We start from the raw sequence: 17360 nt of genomic DNA on the forward strand, positions 1-17360 counted from the left end.
GGACCACTTCTAACTATCATGATTGTAGCCTAATTCCAAGCGCGACGACGAGAAACATATCCACTCAGTCGTTATGCCCGGTTTTATTGGGCTCCTGGTTTAAGGATTGTCAGGCCCATGGGTTGTGGCTCAACCTCACCTCTCAAGGTCGAACGCCTTGACTCGAGTAGACCTTCAACCCTTTCTAAAAGTGTATATTCCATGAACAATATGCGCGGCTATATATAGAGACATAAATTGGTCTTAATTCGATTTACTAAATATGGATATCCTTATACTTTTATGTTTCAACCTTTATGTTTGTCTAAAGTGTTTGAGCAAGTTGAATCATGGCAGCAAGCTTTTCACCATTATAGAAAGTACTTACATTGAGACTTGCTTTCGTAACGGATTGAGCAAAGGCTGATTTAATTTTCCCATTATAGAAAGTACTTACATTGAGACTTGCTTTCGTAACGGATTAAGCAAAGGCTGATTTAATTTTCCCATTATAGAAAGTACTTACATTGAAACCAGAATATCAATCATTCAATTCTTTTGACAGACAAAAGCCCGTCTAGCTCAGTTGGTAGAGCGCAAGGCTCTTAACCTTGTGGCCGTGGGTTCGAGCCCCACGGTGGGCGTTTTTATCAAAAATAAGTGATTTTTTCTTTAAAACTTATTGCAAATTAGTAAAATTAGCCACTCAAATTAATTAACTTTTTTTTATATTATAATTTATTTTATTGTGACATGGGTATTATCAATTGCTGCACCCCGTTCGGGGTTTCGCAATGGCTTCAAACTTGGGTTCATGAACCAAGGGTTTTACCCAGTGATATTAGTTAGTGTTGAAAAGTATGTCGGGTAGCTTGGGTGGTTTGGAAACACGCCGCAACCATTTGTTTTGTTTTTAGTTAAAATGAGGTTGCACCACATGTCTAAATGGTTGGTTGATATTTTAGGTAGTTTGATAAAAGTTAGGAGTGCCTCTTTCCCCTTAATATATTAGGGTGAACGGAGTTGTCATCGGGGTGGTGGAAAGGTGCCACCGGAACCGCCAGGAACAACGGAGATGAGTTATTTAGTGAGTGTAGGAAGCCTATTTATTAGATAGGTGGCTGTTGTAGAATCAAAGGGCCAAAATGTGACTGGTATTTTGGCGTGAGATAGTAAGTTAAGGCTAGTCTTGACAATATGTCGATGACGGTGTCCTGTGTAACCGTTATGCTCCGGTGTGTGAGGTGGTGATGTGAGGCACAAGAGATTAGATGAGGTTGAAGTTTTAAATATTCCCCACTGTTGTCAGAAAATAATTGTTTTATTTTTCGATTGAAATAATTTCAACGAGTTGTTGAAATCTTAGAAATGTAGAAAGAGAATCAGATTTGCCTTTCAAAGGATAAAGTCATACGTATTTTGTAAAGTAGTAGCCCTGCTTGCGGTGCGCACATATGATGTATATATGTGTGAACCCTCGGGTGGGCAAAAGTGAAATTGCACTAATTTTGACGTTATTTTACTAATCTCGTGAAAATAACGTTAAAAGTGACGGACGGTTAATCAGGCATCATGTAGTGGCGTTGATAGCTGAAAGATAAGGGTACATGCACCGATCAGCCGGTGTCCCGATGATTGAGTGCTATGTGCCTTATGTCTAAGGCTTGATGCAAAACTACTATCGAGCCGGGGGTCTCACCGGAAGCAACCTCTCTATCCCTATGGGGTAGAGGTAAGGCTGCCTACATCTTACCCTCCTCAGACCCTACCATAGCTTTGCTATTGGTGGGATATACTGAGTACGATGATGATGATGATGATGATGATGATGATGATGATGATGATGATGATGATGTATTTTGTAAAGTAGTCAACAAATATAATATAATATAATATTTGTAGTTATCAAATGAGGTGACCGGAGAATACCATACACCAGAAAAAATTAAATCTAGTGGTGCATTAGATGAAAGAGTCGAATATAAAAATGGCAAACGATGACTTTTATTAATATGAAAAGAATTACAGTTGTCGTTTGTACTAGAATTAAAAGAAACAAAAGATGACAAAAGTTTTACAACTTTATTAAGCGGGTGTCCAAAACGATGATGCCAAATGACAGAATTTGTTCTTTGCATGGTGAAGACCGATGGTGGAGATAAGGGGGGCGGAGCTAAGCTCATGCATCCATTTAGTTGTTCCCTGGAAGACTTTGATTTTGGATGCCCGGTCCTTAATAACAAAAACAAAAAAGTAATTTTATGGAAAGATTATTATCATAACATAAACATGAAATAGATATGATGGTTTTAGATATTTAAGGAACACAGCACATGTTTAAGAATAAGAGGTGTATTGGAAGTTTTAATAATGGGTGAACCAATATGAGTGATTTTGAGACACAAACCATCACCAATGACGAGTTCCTCTGTTCCATCATATGGGGCATGAATGGCAATGTTGTTCAGAACATTTGTGAGTCATTTACCTAGTATAGCCAATTCATCAACTATTGTTTTGATGTCTTGCATATACTCGGCAATTTGTTGAGTAGGAGTTTTAGAGAGTTGCTTGAGAAGGTACTTTAACTGCCTAATATGACCCCGGGTTGGAGACGCAAAGGTCTTAGCTAAGATTTGACATGCTACATGTGACGAGGAAGCTCTCGTGATAAGTGGGACAATTTGTTGTGGCAAACTTCCAACGAGTGCTCCAAAAAGCAACTTGTCTTGACGGAACCATTGAGAGTAATTTTTATGAGGAATTTCGGTTCCGTCTTCAGCAAGAGTAGGTTTTAGTGCGTGGTGTGAACCGTCGATGAATTTAAACAAATCAAGGCCATAGAGTAGTGCTTCGATTTTTGTTTTCCAGGCAAGATAGTTTGAGGTAAGCTTGAGGGCGGCCGGTAAAGTGATGACTGTAAGGTCCATCATCGAGGTGTTGATTTGCAAGGAGTCATTTGATGCCATGGCTGCGGATGGCGTGTTTGGTTGAGAGTTATTCGGTGATGAAAAACAGGATATGTGTGTGGAGGAGGTTTTAGAGAAAGGCTCTGATACCATGTAAAAGATGAGAGATTGCAGAAATTGATAGTTTCATTCCTTTGATAAGTAATATATAAATGCACGATTACAAAGAGTGATTACAGAGGAAAAATATGCTAAACATTAATGGTATGTTTGGTTGAAGGTAATGGAATGAATTATTACTTTATGTTGTTTGGTATTCAAAAATTGTAGGAATGAAATAGAAATAATAAAAACACTCATGTCTCAAAATAATTATTTTTTACCAAAAAAAACTACATTGGCGATGGTGATGGTGGTCGCTTCGGTGACGAAAATGGAGGTGGCGGTGGTGAGGGTGGTGGTGGTGGTGGTGATGATGGTGGTCAGGTGATAAGGGCAATGGTTGTGGTGGTGGTGGCGGTGGGGGTGGGGGTGGTGGTGGTTAACCGGTGGTAGCATTGATAGTGGTGGCGATGGTAGGGTGGCGGCAACGATGGTGGCGGTCAGGTGGTGGTAGTCAGGCAGCAACAGTGGTGGTGGCAGTGATGGCCAGGTGGAGGCGAAGACAATGGCTACGGTGGTTACCGCGACGATGGTGGTGGTGGTAACGTTGGTTGTAAGGTGGCGGTGGTGGCGACTGTAACACCCCGACCAAAGGCGGATTATACATCGGGGCGCCACATATTGCTTCATTACTCGCGACACTATTGGTGTCAATATTTATTAATACACATTTTATCGCGCACGCGCAGCGGGGAAAATAAAGAACATAAATCAAACATAAATCAATATATTATAAATTATAACATTCAAACAACATTAACTTGTCTTGATACATTTTAATTCTAGGTCCAAAAGTAAAAACGTCCTACGTGTCCACAAGCTCCAAAACAGCTACTGCAAACCTGAACATGTGTTAAAATAAACGTCAAACACTTGCGTGTTGGTGAGAAATCAAGTTTAATACAATACATAGATAGCCATAAATCTGCGCGCAACACGTGTATGTCTGGTGTTTAACAAGGGTGCAATCAGATTGTGATCAAGCCTAGATAGATCATAGCTCATAGTTCATAGTTCAATCCGTGCTCCCAATTGAGCACAAAAACGAGAAAACATCTGTGCAAGTGTAAACAAAGAAAACCGTAAACGATAGGTCTCCCGTGTTCATCTAATGGATCCATGAAAACTGCGGAATAGGCCGAACAAAGCGGTTAATGATACACACATACAAATAAACAGCCAAGTAAACGTCCTCAACACATGGGATACTGCGCGACTAAAGCTCATAAACAAGTTTAAGACTTTAAGTTTGTATGAACACATGAACATCCCAAAACGTTAAAAGCAAAAAGGGATTAGGTACGAGATTACTCACTTGATAAAGATGCGATGATAGATATGTTGGAATACCGTATGCCCGAGACACATAATTAGGTTAATGTGGCTAGCCGTGTTTGATCCAAGTCGGGTCATACCCAATAACGAGTTAGACACACACCAATTATGTATTTGTTAAGATAAGATCTATAAGACAAATACAGAACACGACACATTCAGAAAATCGGGTTTCTGAATATTTACTTGAAAGTGTTAAATAAATTAATTGGTTAATTTATTTATTCAAATAATTATTATTGGAATGATTATTTAACTATGTATTCTTTTATAAAATGGTTTATAAAAGATGGGGTGTTTATATATTTTATAAAGTATAAAATAAATAAAAAAAAAAAAAAAATAAAATAAAATAAATACATATTGGGGCCGGTTTTAGGGTGGGCCCCACACCCCATTGTCTTGGTCAAATCATGTCATGTATTTGGTATGGGATACATGATCAAATACCTAACACCATGGGTATTGTTTTATGCATGATGTTAAGAATATAATGATCAAGATACATTATTAGTAAAAGGACTTTCAAGTAACCAAAAACACACAACTCTTTCTCTTTTCTTTCTTCTTGTTTACGGCCAAGGAAGAAAAGGAAGGCTCGGGTCTCGGTTTTTGGTGTTTAAGCTTCCTAACATAGCTCGGTGTGTGTTGGAGGCTCGGGGTATATTCCGTTTGAGGGTTTTCCTTTGAAAGTCTAGCATTCACATCATCATCTTCTTCAACCATCAACTACATCTCTTAAAGGTTTAAGAATGTAAGTTTTACAAGCTTTGATAGTTTAGTTTTCTCGTATTACTTGATCCTTGCCTCGGGTTTCTAACATATAGATTATTGGTAATCTAATGACATGGATAAACTAGGTTGTTCATGAACATATATTATATAAACTTGTAATATATACATATATAAACACATGGATACATATGTTTAGTTTGTAAATATCACGCTTCCGCCTTTATTGTGACTAGTTAAATGGTTAACTAAGTTTATAAATTCCATAGAAACCCAACAAATGGTATCAGAGCCGGGATACGGGAAACTAAGCTTCGGGTTTTCGGTTTTATATTTTCCCCTTGAAAGATTTTATACAAAAAAAATTAACATGCATATTTTTTTTTGTATTTAATCTTGTTATATTTTTTGGCTTTGTTCAAAAAAAAAAAAAAAAAAATATATATAACCGATTAAATGGGCCAAAGCCCATATCGGGTGATATTGGGCCGAAGCCCACTTGTTTTGGTTAATGGGCTAACCGAAAAAAAAAAAAAAGGAGGGAAAGAGTAAATGGGCCGAAGCCCATTTTTGGTTAAATGGGCCGAAGCCCATGAAACTTTCTATTGGGCCGAAGCCCATGTGTTTTGGACATATGGGCCGAAGCCCATAAACATGTTATTGGGTCAAGCCCAAATGGGTTGGGCTAGGCCCGATAAGGTCAAGGGGTTTTGGAATGGGTTCCTAAGACATAACGGGTTATGTTTGTTAAAACTAGACCGAGCCGTAGACCAAAATGGATGTTTGATTGTGGTTGATGTTGTGATTGTAGTTAATTATTCAAAGTTTCGGTTTGTAATAATTAATTAGGGGCTATTTGTAATTATTTATTCATATGGGTATGTAATAAATAGATTATTTGTAATATCTTTATTTTATAGAAAAAATGTATTAGGACATTTGGTTTTGTAAAATTAAAGAAGATTGCAAAATTGGAAGTTTGGGCCTTATTGGGCCGGGTATGGTGATAATGGGTCTCACAAGCCCATTAAAGGGATTCAAGCCCAAATGGACCTAAGCCCACCCAATGAGCCCAAATGGAAGCTTATGGAAGCTAAGGCCCAAGTTCAAGCCCAATGGATCACAACGGGGTTGAAGAAGATGCTCGAAGCATTTGGATGCGGGATCGAGTGGGAGCTACAACATCCATGTGTCATGTGTCCCTTAGGATTGGACCTAAGACACACACTTGTTTCGGCTAACAAGTGTGGTCTAAATTAGTGGCTCGTGTCTAGTATAATTATGTATGCTTGTTAATTGATTGTTTGATTGTGTGGTTGTTAGATATTAGGATATCAACTTCGTCACTTAGAATTAATTAACAAAGCATAAAACGGGTTCTAATAATTATCGGTAATTACGTGACACATAGTTTAATAAAATGGATTTATTAACTAGCCGTCTCACGCCCATAATAAAATGGTTTTATTATAAATTAGAATTTTGAAAAATGGTTTCAAAATAATCATGTTACTAAATGCATGTTAGAACATGATTTAAAGTTTTATAACTAGAATTATTAAAACTAAAAATCCCTTTTTGAAATTAAGGATAACAAGTTAAACACCATCCTTTTGTATTAACGCTTAACATATTAGTAAGCTCTTAGTGGGAAAAAGGTCACCTAACCGCGTAGAGTAAATTAATATGTTGAGGTAATATTAGCATATAAATGGGAAAAAGGTCACCTAACCGTTTGTATGTTAATATTACAAGTTGATACAAGTAGGACAACTTAAATTAGAACCATGTGAAGAGGGTCACCCAAGCATGGGGTCTAATAGGTGTTGATGGGATAAACATGCCGACACGAAATATGATTTCGAACCGGTCCCATAAACTCTAGAAGTTGCAAAAGGGTTTGCAATTGTTATGAATAACTACCTTGATAAACCGACAATGGGAAAAAGGTCACCTAACCGGAGTCGGGTTTATCGTTGGATTCTAGATTTTAATTATTAATTATATTTGGTATATATATAAAAGGGTATTAATAATTAAAATATGTAAAACACTAAAATGAACTTAATTAAAATTCTGCAGATGGCCGCACACGTCGACGACAACATAATCCCTAACGTCCAAAACGTATCTCTCCGATCTATTCTCGCTAAAGACCGTCTTAACCACAATAACTTTTCGGATTGGTTCCGAAACTTAAGGATTGTTCTAAAACAAGAAAAATTATATCATGTTTTGGAAACACCTATCCCCAACGAACCGGAAGAGGGAACTGAGGTCGAATACATGAATTGGGTCAAACACACGGAAGATTCCATTCAAGTGTCATGCCTCATGTTGGCGACTATGGTTCCCGAAATCCAAAAGGATTTCGAAAACCATAATGCGTACGACATGATTACTCAACTTAAGGAAATGTTCCTTAAGCAATCGAGGGTTGAAAGGTTCGAAACGGTTCGAGCCTTGCATGCATGTAGAATGGATGATAATCAACCAGTTTCAACTTATGTACTTAAGATGAAAAGTTACATTGATCGCCTCGCCAAGCTCAATTGTCCCATCTCAAAAGAGTTAGCAACGGATTTGATCCTTAACTCTTTGTCGAAAAGGTTCGACACATTCGTGTTAAATTATAACATGAACGGGTGGGACAAAAACATTGGAGAACTTCACTCGATGCTTAAAACAGCCGAGGCGAGTATGGGTAAAAGGGTTTTACCCGTGTTTGCGATCAATGAAGGTAGATCCAAGAATCGATCTCAACCCAATCCTAAGGCTAAGGTAGCAAAAAGGAAGGGTCCTCCTGTGCATCTTAAGGGTAAGGGAAAATCACCGGTTATGGCAAAGAAACAAAAGGTTATGGAACCGAGGGGTCATAAGGATGATCCTTGTTTTGGTTGTGGGGAGACCGGACATTGGAAACGCAATTGCCCGGTCTACCTAAAGGAGCTAAGAGACAAGAGGAATGCGGGGCATACCTCGGGTAATGTCTTTATGATTAATATTGAGCTAAATCTTATTTCTTCTAACACATGGGTATTGGATACCGGATGTGGAACTCATATTTGCAATTGGTTGCAGGGGTTCAAAAGGAATGAAGACTTAAAGAAGGGCGAAGTGAGTCTTTTCATGGGCAACGGTGCAAGGGTGCACGTGGTCGCTAGAGGAGACTTCACTTTATCGCTTCCAAGTGGTTTGGAAGTTGTTTAGAAAAATGTTTTGTATGCTCCTAGTTTGACTAGGAACATTATTTCTGTGCACCTTCTTAGACAATGTAACTTTGACTTTAAATTTGTAAAATCAGAAATGCATGTATCATCTAATGGTATCTTTTATTTTAAAGCTGTACCAAACAACGGTATTTATGAATTGGTTCATGACAATACCTTAAATAGCTCATTATATCAAACTTCCACTAAAAGACTCAAAAAGGATTTGAGTGATTCCTACATTTGGCATTGTCGTCTTGGACACATAAACAAGAATCGTGTAAATACTCTCCAAAAGAATGGTCTTTTGAAAACAAATGAGTTAGGTTCGTTTGATGAGTGTGAATCTTGTATTCAAGGCAAGATGACCAAAGAGCCTTTCAAAGGTACAAATGAAAGGGCTAAGGACTTGTTGGGTATCATACATACGGATGTATGCGGACCCTTCAAGCCAACTAGTAGGAATAGTGAAAGGTACTTCATTACCTTTACCGACGATTTTAGTCGATATGGGTATGTGTATCTAATGAAACACAAACATGAAGCCTTTGAAATGTTCAAGGAATTTCAAAATGAAGTACAAAATCAGCTCGACCGAACAATCAAGGTACTCCGCTCCGATAGAGGAGGCGAATACCTAAGTGATGCTTTTCAAAGTCATCTTAGAGATTGTGGAATTATTTCACAGCTCACTCCTCCTGGTACTCCTCAACATAACGGAGTATCCGAGAGGAGGAATCGAACACTGTTGGACATGGTTCGATCAATGATGGCACGAAGCTCACTACCGCCATCATTTTGGGGATATGCGCTACTTACAGCGGCTCGTATTTTGAATATGGCCCCGACCAAAAAGGTGGATCGAATACCCTATGAAGTATGGCATGGAAAGGTTCCATCCTTTTCATATTTAAGGGTATGGGGATGCATAGTTTATGTTAAACGTGACACCCCAAATAAGCTTGAGGCTCGATCCATCAGGTGTATCTTCATAGGATACCCAAAGGATGATATAGGATATATATTCTATGATCCTAGTGAACAAAAGGTGTTTGTTTCACGCAAAGGATACTTCTTAGAAACTAAGTTCCTTATGGAAGGACCTAGTGAAAAGAGAGTGGAACTTGAAGAGGTTCAAGAATCACTGGATGATACACAGTTGGTCGATACTAGCTTTCAACACGAGGATGTTGAAGGTGATCAAATGGTTGATCATACACACGTTGCTCGCAGATCTAATAGGATTAGTCGACCTCCCAAGAAATATGGATTTCTTGTGGATGATTGCTACTTGGTCGATTCGGATGAACCGATCTCCTACAAAGATGCTATGTCACAACCTGATTGTGACAAGTGGCTTGAAGCCATGAGCGCCGAGATGCAATCCATGCACGATAACCAAGTTTGGGAATTGGTTGATCGTCCACTTAACTCCAAAATGGTTGGATGTAAGTGGGTCTTCAAGAAGAAGACCGATATGCATGGAAATTTAGATACTTACAAAGCTCGACTTGTCGCAAAAGGTTTCACGCAAACTCAAGGGATTGATTATGATGAAACCTTCTCGCCGGTTGCGATGCTTAAGTCGATCAGGATATTATTTGCCATTGCAGCTCATTTTGATTATGAGATATGGCAAATGGATGTCAAGACCGCTTTTCTAAATGGATATCTTGAGGAAGATGTCCATATGGTTCAGCCTGAAGGTTTTGTCGATCCATCTAATCCTGATAAAGTATGTAAGTTGAGGAAATCAATCTACGGGTTGAAACAAGCATCACGGATGTGGAATCATCGTTTTAATGAAGAAATCAAAGCGTTTGGTTTCGTCCAAAACGGTGATGAGGCGTGTGTGTATAAATGGGCTAGTGGGAGTATAATCATGTTCCTTATTTTGTATGTCGATGATATACTTTTATTTGGAAATGATATACCAAGTATGGAAAGCGTTAAAACGTGGTTAAGTAGTCGTTTCTCAATTAAGGATCTTGGAGAAGCGACATATATCTTGGGAATAAAGGTCTATAGAGATAGAAAAAGGAAATTGATCGGACTTAATCAAAGTGCATACATTGATAAAATCCTAAAAAGGTTCAGGATGGAAAACTCTAAGAAAGGTTTGGTACCTATTCCTAGAGGAACCGTGTTAAGCTCATCCCAAAGTCCTAGCTCTAAGGAAGAGCAGGATAGGATGAAGCATGTTCCTTATGCTTCGGCAATAGGATCTATTATGTATGCAATGATGTGCACTAGACCGGACGTCTCGTATGCTTTAAGCATAACGAGTAGATACCAGCACAACCCAGGTGACAGTCATTGGATGGCTGTCAAGAATATATTAAAGTACCTTAGAAGGACTAAGGATATGTTTTTAATATATGGGTCTGGTGAGGAGGAACTCGTCATAAAGGGTTACGTGGATGCGAGTTTCCAAACTGACCGAGATGATTCTCGATCACAGTCGGGATATGTCTTCATTTTGAATGGAGGCGCTGTCTCTTGGAAGAGTTCGAAGCAGGATGTTGTCGCGTTATCCACTACAGAATCTGAGTACATCGCCGCTTCAATGGCAGCCCAAGAGGCTGCATGGATGAAAAAGTTCATCATGGATCTAGGGATTATCTCTACCATTCAGGAGCCCCTAGAGATATTCTGTGACAATGAAGGTGCTATTGCACAGATCAAGGAGCCTCGTGCTCATCAGAAAACGAGGCACATTGAGCGCAGATTCAACTACATAAGGGATGAAGTTGAAAAGAGAAAGATATGTATTCATAAAGTTCATACCGATCAAAATATTGCGGACCCACTCACGAAGCTCCTCGATAGGCCAAAGCATGAGGGTCATGTTTGTGCATTAGGACTTCGGTATTCTAGTGAGTGGATTTAATCTGTATTTAGTGTTTGTATAAGAACGAATGTAATGGGTATCTCATGAAAATTAATTATGTTTTAATTATTCAATGAGTTATGTTCTATATTTGCATGTTTAATCCATGAATGACTTATGTTGTTCTAAACGTCCGTAGTCGATCATACTTGTGGGAACAAGTATGAAGTTAAGACTATTATGAACCCGGATTGGTTGATATTCATGTGATGAATATAGGGCATAGGTTTGCCACCAAGGTTCATAGATATTTGTGGGATACAAATATTGGACATGATCCGCTCTCAAGGATCACTGCATGGAGTTAGTGCAATTGATCATAAGTAATCCTTGAGTAAAGGCGAGTATCATTGTGTCCTTTGACCTGAGATGCATATCGGATCTGGTTTTTCATCAAGTCTGATATCTTGACTCTATTCTTTGTTATTTTGGTAACACGATGACGTGTAAGAAAGAGCTCAGATATTATATGAGATGTCAACGAGGATGTATGCAGTCAAGATGGGATTTGTTCCTCTTATGTGTTGAGAGTTTAGATGTCTAAGGCCTGTTAAGTTAAATCGTTGAGAGAATGATCACTCTGTGTCTCTTCGATTTGACAGGACATCTAGTAACAAAGGGATGTAATGATAAGACTTACCTATATCATATCAAGTATGGACTTGAAGGGGATGATGTTATTGAATGGCACTTAGTCAAACACACTAGGGGTGGTGACCTGTTGTTAGGCGGTATTCACCATTAGCATTAACTTCTTATGAGTCACGTGCAAGTGGGAGATTGTTGGAATACCGTATGCCCGAGACACATAATTAGGTTAATGTGGCTAGCCGTGTTTGATCCAAGTCGGGTCATACCCAATAACGAGTTAGACACACACCAATTATGTATTTGTTAAGATAAGATCTATAAGACAAATACAGAACACGACACATTCAGAAAATCGGGTTTCTGAATATTTACTTGAAAGTGTTAAATAAATTAATTGGTTAATTTATTTATTCAAATAATTATTATTGGAATGATTATTTAACTATGTATTCTTTTATAAAATGGTTTATAAAAGATGGGGTGTTTATATATTTTATAAAGTATAAAATAAATAAAAAAAAAAAATAATAATAAAATAAAATAAATACATATTGGGGCCGGTTTTAGGGTGGGCCCCACACCCCATTGTCTTGGTCAAATCATGTCATGTATTTGGTATGGGATACATGATCAAATACCTAACACCATGGGTATTGTTTTATGCATGATGTTAAGAATATAATGATCAAGATACATTATTAGTAAAAGGACTTTCAAGTAACCAAAAACACACAACTCTTTCTCTTTTCTTTCTTCTTGTTTACGGCCAAGGAAGAAAAGGAAGGCTCGGGTCTCGGTTTTTGGTGTTTAAGCTTCCTAACATAGCTCGGTGTGTGTTGGAGGCTCGGGGTATATTCCGTTTGAGGGTTTTCCTTTGAAAGTCTAGCATTCACATCATCATCTTCTTCAACCATCAACTACATCTCTTAAAGGTTTAAGAATGTAAGTTTTACAAGCTTTGATAGTTTAGTTTTCTCGTATTACTTGATCCTTGCCTCGGGTTTCTAACATATAGATTATTGGTAATCTAATGACATGGATAAACTAGGTTGTTCATGAACATATATTATATAAACTTGTAATATATACATATATAAACACATGGATACATATGTTTAGTTTGTAAATATCACGCTTCCGCCTTTATTGTGACTAGTTAAATGGTTAACTAAGTTTATAAATTCCATAGAAACCCAACAAGATAAAGCAAGAACCAACTTTAAACAAGCACAAGTTAACCTATAAATAAGATTATTGTTTTAATGATTTGTTTTAAGTCTTGATTATAAGTTAGCATAATTAATAAGTTATTATATATAATATATTACCGGAAAACAGGGCAGAGGAGAGGAGAAAACGGAGGCAAGAGAGGAGGGAGGCGGCTGAAGAACAACGGCAGAGAGCAAAAAGGGAGGAAGAGAATAAGTGTAGTGTGTGAAGTGTTAAGAAAATAGTACTATATATAGGCAAACCCTAGGGGACACAAACCCTAGAAAAGATCTCCAAAAGTAAAAGAAAAGATATCAACAGTAAAAAGTTCTGAAAAGTAAAGATATCAAAAGATATGGTAGCAGGGAAAAAGAGAAAAAGGCTGACAGGATTCAGAAAAAGGCATGGGAGAGGACAGATAAAGTTACTGGTTAAAGCATGGCAAAAGCAGATCTCAAAAGATAATGTCAGTCACTTTTTCTACCAACCAATGGGGTTGGTACGCATGCTGCGCCGAAAGTAACCATTCAGACATTAGATAGGTTAGGTCAACAGCTCAGAAGAAAAGACATTTACAAAAGCAAACGGCTAGAAAGGGTAAAGCGCGGGAAGGCTGAGTGCGCGAGCGCGAAGGCTGGCACAACAATCCTTAGCGCACTGCGGGAAGAATCACAAATCCTTAGCGTGCTGCGTGAAGAACTAGAATTCAAAGCGCATTGCGGGAAGAACATACATTCTTAGCGCATTGCGGGAAGAACATGCATTCTTAGCGCGCTGCGAGAAGAGTTCTCTTCACGCATCGCAGGAACAAGATGTCTTCACGCAGGCTTCCATGTAAGGAGTCTGGCGCGTGGAGCTGCAGACATACTTAGGCGGGAAGAACCAAAGGACAAGCAAAGAGTTAGAAGAGGGAAACAAGGCGTAAGGGCGGGACGGCGACAAGAGGGAAAAGAAGGCGGAAAGAGAGAAGGAAGAGGGAGGGGACGGCGGAAAGAAAGAGAGAGAAAGAGGCGGGAAGGAAATATATATTATTATTAAAAATAAAATATAAGTATAAATAAATATTAAATCATAAAAGAAAGAGATCGGGTCAGAGAAACGGGTACCTGGGTCGGGTCGGATCGGGTCAGATGTCACAGTCTCCCCTACTTTAAGAAATTTCGTCCCGAAATTTATCTCGAAGTAGGTTGCGCAGAGAACAGGTGCGGGTACTTGATCTTCATTTGATCTTCCCTTTCCCATGTAAACTCGGCTCCGCGCTTGGACTCCCAGCGAACTTTCACGATAGGGATACGACTGCGCTTGGTTTGCTTAACCTCGTGATCCATAATCTCAACAGGCTTCTCAACGAAATGCATAGTTTCATCAACTTGAACTTCATCAAGTGGAATGCGAAGGTTCTCGTCAGCTAAACACTTCTTGAGATTGGATACATGGAACGTTGGATGCACATTACTGAGCGCGGGCGGCAGGTCAAGTCTGTAGGCAACTTTTCCCACACGCGCGAGAATCTTAAATGGTCCAACATATCGAGGAGCAAGCTTACCTTTCTTCCCAAAGCGGACAACACCTTTCCAGGGCGACACTTTGAGGAGAACAAGATCACCAACTTGAAATTCGAGAGGCTTCCGCCTACGATCTGCGTAACTCTTCTGTCGGCTTCTGGCAGTCAGCAGATGATCACGGATCTTGGCGATTTTATCGGTTGTCTCTTGAACAAGTTCGGGTCCTGTGATTTGAGCTTCTCCCACCTCGCTCCAACAAATCGGGGAGCGGCACTTACGACCGTAAAGTGCTTCAAATGGGGCCATACCAATACTGGAATGATAGCTGTTATTATAAGAGAACTCGATCAAAGATAGGTGCGAATCCCAATTACCTCCAAAATCAAGAACACAAGATCGGAGCATATCCTCAAGAGTTTGAATAGTTCGCTCAGACTGACCGTCAGTCTGAGGATGATATGCCGTACTCATGTCCAAGCGAGTTCCTAGCGCAGATTGGAGAGATTTCCAAAAGCGAGATATAAAACGGCCATCGCGATCGGATATGATGCTCAAAGGAGTACCATGGCGGCAGACAATTTCCTTGACATAAAGCTGCGCGAGTTGCTCAACACGGTAGTTTTCACGAATGGGCAGAAAGTGAGCAGACTTAGTCAATCGATCCACTATTACCCAAATGCTATCATGTTTGCTTGCTGTCAAAGGTAACTTGGTAATAAAGTCCATTGCTACACATTCCCATTTCCACGTAGGAATTTCTGGTTGTTCGAGCAAACCAGATGGGCGTTGGTGTTCAGCTTTTACTTTAGAACAAGTCAGGCATCTAGCTACGAACACAGCAATATCCTTTTTCATACCGGGCCACCAATAAGTTATGCGCAAATCCTTGTACATCTTATCAGCGCCAGGATGAATAGAATACCGAGATTTGTGCGCTTCACTCAGGATATCAGCGCGAAGATTCTCATCAAAGGGAATCCAGATGCGATTGAGATAGCAGAGAATTCCACTCAGATTAGGGACAAAATGTGCTTCCGCGCCACACGCTAACTCGGCGCGAAGATTACCATTACTGAGGGATGCGCGCTGCGCGTCACGAATACGCGATTCAAGGTTGCTTTGAATCGGCGCGAAGTGAAGCTGGGTGCGCGGCAAGATACAGTTAAGCTGGCAGGGTTTTCGGCTGAGCGCATCGGCTACCACATTAGCCTTACCAGGATGATACCGGATCTCACAATCGTAATCGCTGATGAGTTCGTTCCATCGGCGTTGCCTCATGTTGAGTTCCTTTTGATCAAAGATATGCTGAAGGCTTTTATGGTCAGTGTAGAGGATGCACTTAGTACCATAAAGGTAGTGTCTCCAGATCTTCAAGGCAAAAACAACTGCACCAAGTTCGAGATCGTGAGTTGTATAATTCTTTTCATGAACCTTAAGTTGCCTTGATGCGTAAGCGATAACCTTGCCTCGTTGCATAAGAACACAACCGAGACCTTGGTTGGATGCATCGCAATACACGATAAAATCATCATTACCCTCAGGTAGCGCAAGAACAGGAGCTTCACACAACAAACGCTTGAGCGTTAGAAAGGCTTCTTCTTGCTTCGAGCCCCAAATATACGGTTTACCTTTGTGCGTTAGAGCTGTTAAAGGCAAAGCGATCTTCGAGAAGTTCGAAATGAAGCGCCGGTAATAACCAGCTAAGCCCAGAAAGGAACGGATCTCGGAAGGAGAGGATGGCGTAATCCAGTTCTTGATTGCTTCAATCTTGGATGGGTCGACATGAATACCCATCTTGTTAACAACATGACCAAGAAACTGTACTTCATCAGACCAGAATTCACACTTGGAAAGCTTAGCATAGAGTTGCTCAGCTCTAAGCTTTTGCAATACCAATCGGAGATGTTGCTCATGCTCGGCCTTGGTCTTAGAATACACCAGAACATCATCGATAAACACGATCACGAATTTATCCAAGAAAGGCCTACACACCCGATTCATTAGATCCATGAAAACGGCGGGTGCGTTGGTTAGACCGAAGGACATGACCAAGAATTCAAAATGGCCATAACGAGTTCGAAAAGCAGTCTTCGGAACATCTTCATCGCGGATGCGCAACTGGTGATAGCCAGAGCGGAGATCAATCTTCGAGAAACAAGAGGCACCTTGGAGTTGATCAAAGAGGTCGTCAATACGCGGTAAGGGATACCGGTTTTTAATGGTGAGTTTGTTCAACTCGCGGTAATCAATACACATGCGAAACGATCCATCTTTCTTTTTAACGAACAACACCGGAGCACCCCAGGGCGAAGAGCTAGGGCGGATGAATCCTTTAGCAGTCAACTCTTGAAGTTGGCTTGCCAATTCTTGCATCTCAGCGGGCGCAAGACGGTAAGGAGATTTAGCTACGGGGGAAGCACCAGGGACAAGATCAATACGGAACTCGACTTCACGAGCGGGAGGGATACCAGGAAGATCATCAGGAAAAACTTCAGGGAAATCACGCACAACAGGGATATCGCGAAGCTTCTTCTCTTCAGCAGGTTTAACCACATGTGCTAAAAATGCAATACACTTCTTCCGCATGAGTCCTTGGGCTTCGGCGCAAGACATAAGTTTAAGACCACTGGAGGGTTTTTCGCCGTAAATATGAAGATCACCATTTTCTCGAGGTATGCGAATCAATTTCTTGGCGCAAATAACTTCGGCGCGATTCTTCGAGAGCCAGTCCATACCAATGATAACATCAAAGCTTCCAAGAGGCATGGGGATGAGGTCGATCAGAAAATCGTTTTCGTTAAGGTTAAGCGTACAATCTTTAATCACTGAGTTTATTAAA

The 17360-nt window shown here is 39.9% G+C and overlaps 1 non-coding gene across 1 annotated transcript; it reads left to right on the forward strand.

Moving 5' to 3' along the window:
- Positions 1 to 550: 550 nt before the first annotated feature.
- On the forward strand, positions 551 to 623 carry TRNAK-CUU (transfer RNA lysine (anticodon CUU)). The gene has a single exon. It is a non-coding gene; the product is annotated as a tRNA-Lys (tRNA).
- The last annotated feature ends 16737 nt before the right edge of the window (positions 624 to 17360 follow it).

The sequence above is a fragment of the Bidens hawaiensis genome, unplaced genomic scaffold (genome assembly GCF_021521415.1).
Source record: "Bidens hawaiensis isolate Kalapana, Puna unplaced genomic scaffold, B.hawaiensis_p1.1 tig00027074_1, whole genome shotgun sequence".
NCBI classification, from domain to species: Eukaryota; Viridiplantae; Streptophyta; class Magnoliopsida; order Asterales; family Asteraceae; genus Bidens; species Bidens hawaiensis.